Source organism: Molothrus aeneus, chromosome 5 (genome assembly GCF_037042795.1).
Source record: "Molothrus aeneus isolate 106 chromosome 5, BPBGC_Maene_1.0, whole genome shotgun sequence".
Classification (NCBI taxonomy): domain Eukaryota; kingdom Metazoa; phylum Chordata; class Aves; order Passeriformes; family Icteridae; genus Molothrus; species Molothrus aeneus.
The window spans coordinates 50,666,987-50,673,906 of record NC_089650.1 but is presented as its reverse complement, the minus strand read 5'-3'; positions in this window follow the sequence as shown (position 1 = coordinate 50,673,906).

Sequence of the window (6,920 nt, the reverse complement as noted above, 5' to 3'; positions counted from 1 at the left end):
TTGCTGGGGGAGAGGAAATTGGTATGATAAAAAGCATTACCTCATCTCTGCAGGACAGGCTTCTTAACAGCCTTTTACCTTATCTGGCATAAAAATGCTTTGTTGAAGACATCAGTCTCACGTTATGAGGGAAACAACAGCCAAGCTCAACCAGCCCATCCAAGCAACGTTCAGTCCATCCCACATCATTACACACAATGGGGATTTTATGAGAAACAGTATGCAGGACCTGTAATTTACATAATGGAAAACCACCATTCCCCCTTACATTACCTCAGTTGTGCCCAGCTGCACAGCCTCAACAGCTCCATCCCATAATGGCAGCAGGGCACAGGACAGGTGCTGCCAGCAGGGCAGAGGGCTGGGGACAGCTGGAGGAGCTGGCTGGAACACCCCGAGCTCTCGGAGCTGAGGGGGGACATGGAGCTTGGTCCTGGGCTGCTGGGAGATGGGACTGCAATGGCTCCTGCTGGCTTGTGTCCTTCCAGCCCTGGGGAAAGGCACTGGTGTGACTTTAAATAACAAATCTGCCCCTGCATAGCCTGGGCCTCATTCCACTCAAGGTACAGGAGTGGAGCATCACCTGTGACAGGATTGCAGGCAAGGTCAGTGCCTGGCCTGATGGGTTACTGCCAGTCACTCAGAGTCACCTGAAAGCAATGGCACTTAGATTCTGGAGATGAGTCAAATGCCCCACTGCAATTTTTTAGATTAATTAAAACTATTATAGTTCAGAACTTGTTAGACCAATAAATAATTAGAAAGAAAAAAAAAAAAAAGAAAAAAAAAGAAAAAAACCCAGAAAATTGCCATGACTTGTTGCTAAAAGCAAGGTGAAAGAATAGGACCCTGAGTGAGGCCAGTTTTAAAGTGATGTAACTTCTTTATGCCACTGCACTTTCAATAGTCAGTAGGCAGTGTGGTAAATCTCTTGCTGGCTGCAGCTGACAATTTCACAGCTGAAATTTTGGGGGAATCCCTGAGGCTGCCCATTCACTCTCCACTTGGCACAGTTACATAGGTCAGTACTGGTCTGGAGTGATATATACCAGTATATGTAAGTACCAGTGTCAGACAAAGCAGATTTTCTCAAAACTAAGGATCTGCACTTTGTGAAGTGTTTTGAAAGCAGCAAAATTCAATAGTTGGAGAGAATTTCACTATGCAGAAAATGCAGGGCCAGATTCTCAGGCACGTACCCTTACTCATTTGATGAGGGTGGTGTTTTCTAGGAAGAGTTGCCCACAAAGGTTCACATGTTGCCTTTTCATTCAAGAGCAGGACTCAAGTCTGTGGGGACAGTGTCATTCCCTGTGATACTGCTGGTTCCTATTGATTTAGCAGCTGTTGCTGCACTCGTAGAAATCAATATCAGATTTAACTTGGCCTACTTAAAGAAAGAAAGGAAACCATATACCTTCCCTCATCCCTGGGATAAGCTAAACTCAGAGAACAGCCACTTTACTCATCTCTGCATGTTGTGTTCCAGCACCAATGCCTTTCACAAGCTGGAGGCTGCCGATGTTGGGCACCCAGCTCAGTGTTAACCCAGCACCTGCTTGCTGAGGGCAGGGTGTGGCCCACACCTGGTGTTTCACTCACAGCAAGTGCAACAGCAAGTGCAACAGCAGACAGCAAGTGCATCTTGGCTGATGTTGGGGTAAATAATTGATGCAGGCACACAGCAAACACTGCTCTGCTGAACTGAAAGGAAAATTTTAGTGTCCTGCCCACCAAAGGGCACTTATTTATACTGAATGATCAAAGAGGAGAAAGATGAGATAATGCTGCATTTTTAAAAAATCTGTTCAGCCTGGATTGCATTTACATCTCCATCTGCCTTGCCTCTGCCTAGTGGTTCAGCTTGACAGATCTGATGACTCACATTCTTCAAGGCTGCTTTCCCATTTACTTCACAGGAAATAGGACTGCATGTTGAGAGCACAAAAACCCCTTTCTCCAGGATACTCTTACTCAGAGTACATCTGACAACCAAAAAGAGAGACAAGTGTGTCAGAAACATCTTTTGAGCTATATTTAGGCTGTATAAACCCAGCAGGAGATCAACCATTTTTGTCTCACAGCAGCTAGAGAAGTGCTTCTGTGGGGACTTTCCTAATGCAATAATGATTTTAGTATTGATGTTACTAATATTTAGCCAAACTGAGTAAATGTACAGCTACAGAAATATATATTTATATATATCAACTGTACACCTACAAATTCTATATATACATGTAAATATGCATCTTGCATAGGAATGTTCATCTTCTGTACTTCACTTTGTAAATAAGCTATATTTAGTATTTTCCCTTTATTTCCCATTATCACATATTAGGCCAACCCATCTGGTTACATCTTGCTGACTCCACTGGCATTTTCCAGTGCTCAGCCTGCTGGTGAGGATGCTCTGGTCCTGCTGGGTTGATACTGTCAGTGAGTCAGGCCCTGATTGTGGAAGCTGTTCTCTGCATTGTACTTCCTATGACTCCTTGGCATTAAAACCCGGGGTGGAATTTATCTCTGTGCTGCTGGGGGCACAGTTAGGACAGCTGGCAGTCAAGCAAAGCCGAGGTGAAGCTCTGTCACTTTGTCCCAGCCACCAGGTTATCTGCCATGTAAAGTGCAGCAAGGCTAGAGCTGGCAGGCTGTAGGAGATGCTGCACTGAGGGAATGGCATCTCTAGCTTGAAGCAGGCTTGTCACTGCCCTCTCAGGCTTACATCAAAAGGAGCTCTAATGAAAAGTTAAGCCTAGAGCATGAGCACAGGCTCCTAAAGCTACTGACTGAAGGAGAACTGAAGACAGCCTCAAACACACTTGACCTAGGACTGGATAGGGGAAAATTCTTGCCTTTATATCACCATCACAGAAGAGTATTAATAGGAATAGTGAAAACCCATCTTTAGCCTTTCAGTCAGAGGGTTCAAGAAGCTCCAGAAGAGCTCATCCTTATTATCCCTGGCTTACAGTTACAGACACTGAAGCACAAGAAAGTAAAACAATTTGTCCCAAAGCTACTCCAGCTGTGTCTAAACTATCTAATCTAAAGCTGACAATATGCCATAGGTAGAGCATTGCCTGCCAGCAAAACCAGGTCAGGATGTTTTTTGGTTCTGCAGGAAAGGTCTCTGAACTCTCCTCCTACTAGAAAAAATTTTTTTTAAAAATTCTGACAGAATCATTGTAGAATATTGATCAAGGAATGTTTCATTTTAAAGCCTCAACATCTTTTCTCATTAAAATCATGCCACAGAGCATATTGGGAGTTTTAACAATAATTTTTGAGACATTTTCCAATATTTTCTGGCTTTTAATTATGAATATTTCACTCTGTCTGTAAACAGACAGTAACTAATAGCAAAACATTCTGTGTACTTTATTTACAAGAAACAAATCTTCAGCTTTTGCTATTCCCCCAGATGTTAGCATTTTTTAACTGGTTTACAGCATTGTATAAGCAAAAATAATTATGAATTACTTCCATGCCATTGAGGATCTCAGGGTTCTGCAGGTCAGAGTCAAAGAAATGCTGGCCTCCAGTCCTGCTGTCCTCAGTGGTTTTGGATGCTTCTGTCTTCTGATGCTTCACTGATTTGCTGTTTGCTCACAGAATGGATTTGCCTGGTGTCAGTGCCAGCTTCAGCTCAAAGAAGTTGTTGGGCCTCCTGCTGCTCTCAAGAGCAAAGAAGTTTACTGACTCTTGCTTAACTCATTTTGCTTTATAATCACAGGGCTCATAGCAGTCACCAGTCTAGCTTTCCACAAACACATCCAGGGACAGCAAAGACTACAATAAATCCCTGAAAGAAGAATGCATGATTCACAAACAAAATTTGACATCTTGCATGAAATGAGACGGAAAACCACCCCACTGCAGATGGGTGCCTGTAAAGAAAAATTACACATTTAGAAGATTATGCCAGTTTTTTGCTCTTAGAGCTTTTATAGCATGGCAATAACCCCATGGCAGTTTACCAGCTCCTGGAATAACAAGCTTGTGCCCAGACCCTGAGGCGCACAGCAGAGGAGACAGATGGGTACATTTTGTTGCCGAGGAAAAGAGTTTCTGAGAGCAGTTCAGGAACTTCTTTTGCAAAGTGATGGATGTGTTCATCCATGCAAACTTGGAAAAAGGATGTGCCACAATGGGGGCTAAGAAAACTCTGTACTGTTTGTCCTCAATGTACAGTCCTGCAGAGTTCACATTGACAGATTTATCCTGTTATTGGAAAGGCTTGAACAATATAAAGGAGTGACTAGATGTCCCGAATAAATTAATAGTCAGGAGAAGGGAAGGCTCCAGGGAGATCTTATTGTGGCCTTTCAATATTAAAGAGGATTATAAGAAAGATGGAGACAGACTTTTTAATAGGGTCTGTAGCAATATGACAAGGCATAATGGTTTTAAACTAGAAGAGGGTCTAAAAGAGAGTTTAAACTAGAAGAGGATATATCTAGATTCAGGCTAGCTATAAAGAATAAATGGTCCAGAATAACAAAGCTGAGAGTCTGAGAAACCTGGTAGGATGCTTCACATAATAACAGAAGTGGCAGAAGAGTCAAAGGAGCTTCTGTGAGACGCTTAAGTATCATGAGAATCACTCCAAAGCAATGACAGAGAATATTTTAGTGCTTGGGAAGAAGGCACGAAGGGTCCCAAAGGTGATGGAGGTACTGGAGTATCTCTCCTATTAGGAACAGCTGAGAGAGCTGGGACAATGAATATAACCTTTCAGCTAGACAGGCAGTGGCTGTAGAAGGAACGGCATTGAACATACCTAATGCCTCTGTCCCCATGCATTCCCCTGGCACCAAGCGCCCTCAAAACCTCTCCATGTGACCCTGTGAAATCAAGGAATTCCCTGTTCTGGAAAGAGAACATCAGCCAGTATATATATAGAGAAGTAACTCTCCCTCTATGTTTAAGATCTTTTCAAAAGTCTATTTAACTCTTTTCACCACAGGTTTGTCAGGATGTCCCCCAGCAGCAGTCAAAGTGTTTCTCTGCAAGCCAGTCTTTACTTATAAGAGTTGCTGCCTTGGCCTAATTTGCTCTAAATCCTCAGTTTCCACTCAGCTCCTGAGGAGGCCTGGTCTCCTGCCGTAAGTCTTTGTTTAAACAGAGTTTCATATTAAAGTAATGGCAAGATGGGGACCAAGGGCAGATCCAAGAGTAAAGTCTTGGAAACAGACCCTTGGACCTAAAGCTAGAGCTATTTCTTTTCATATTTTCCTTTTACCATCTAGATGCAAGTTTATGTTACACTGAATTTCTGGGTAACAACAGAAGAAATGTGGGCTGACAAATGAAATTTCCCCTGCAGGCATGCTCCTCTTTTTTCCTAGCAAACCAAGTGTCTCTTTTGGAGGTTCTGGCCCTGGACTGTAAACATTTATAATCAAAACTTTATGGTCTTCTGTTGTACTGCTTCCTTGGCAAATACATGTTAAAATAGGGATGTCATTTTCACTACAAATGGGAATTGGATTTTTAATTTTTATCCTAAGCATTGAAACAAGTCCATAAAATTTTATCTAATTTCTTCAAGTTTAAGTAGTATAATTAAGTTTTGTAAGTTATGTAGTGAATTAAAATCTGTAAATCTTTAAGGGTTTTATAAATACTTCGTGTTTGGGCTAATAGTAAATTGCAAGATACTTGGTGACAGATTTCATGTGCAAAATCAAAGCAGAAGTCATCTGATGAGATAACTTGCTAATTTAGCACATGTTACTTCCTAGTGTTTGGACAGCAGCAGTGCTTGGGAGCTGCTGTCACAGAGCTGCCCCAACCCTGCAGCCAGCGAGCCCAGAGCCTTTGCACTGCTCCTGGCCAGCGGCCTCAGCCTGCCTGCCTGGGCTCACAGCTGCCCTCCTTGGAGGGCTCCTGGGTGAGCACTCATTGTTTTGGTCATCAGAACACACTCTCCATCCAGGAGGGCTGCCCACTGCCTTGTTTCTGCAGCCAGAACGTTACCCAGTGAGAAATGAGAGCCCACGGACCTGCAGGCTTGGCTGTACAAAGCACGGGGACACAGGAGGGATCACTTGACTTGCTGATTTCTCAGGAGAGCTGCTGAGGGGCAGAGCACGGGTGGGTCAGAGCCCAGGGCTACCAAAGGCAAAAGGCATCCTCTGGTAAGCCAAACACAGCCAAAGGCCACGTAGAAAATGTTTATCCTCAGCTGGACCTGTCTCTGACTTGTCTCTGCTCCCCTCCCCTTCACCCACGGTCTGTGACATCCCTGCCTGCTGAGCCCTCCTCTGACATTCCACTCTGTTTCTCTACCATATATCTCCTTGCACATAAAAACTGTTCTTCTCAAGGCAATTCTTACAGATACTGTGCCTAGGTTTCACTGCCTGCTTCTTCATTAGCCAGTAACACAGTACCACAGGAGCAGATCACTAAATAGAAGCAGTTGGTGCTGATTTCCTCACTGCTCCAGCATCTGTGGTCTAGAAGTTTAAATTCAGATTACATTTAATGTGTTGTCCTGGACCAAAAATTCCTGCCAGGCATGTATGTGAGACTTGTCATGTGTCTGAAGCCTTATTCCTCTACCAGGGGCTGGTTTGTACCTCTGGTAGAATCTCCAGGGCTGTTCTAGGCTGGAGAAGCTGCAATCACAACAGACTCACTGCAAAATTAACCAATGTGCAGCTGGCAGGTGTGACAGGCAATTTTGTCCAGAATCACACTACTCCTTGAAGCCAAACTGCCAGAGATGATGCTGTTACACTCTCTTCTCTCCCTTAGACATCCTCATAACACCTCACTCCCAGAGCTACAGATCCTGTACTAGTGGGAAGCTGTGGTATTTGCTCAGTCCCCAGGACAAAGGAGGAATTGATGAGTCTGACTCCATGTTCTTAGAAGGCTAATTTATTATTTTATGCTATTATATTATATTAAAA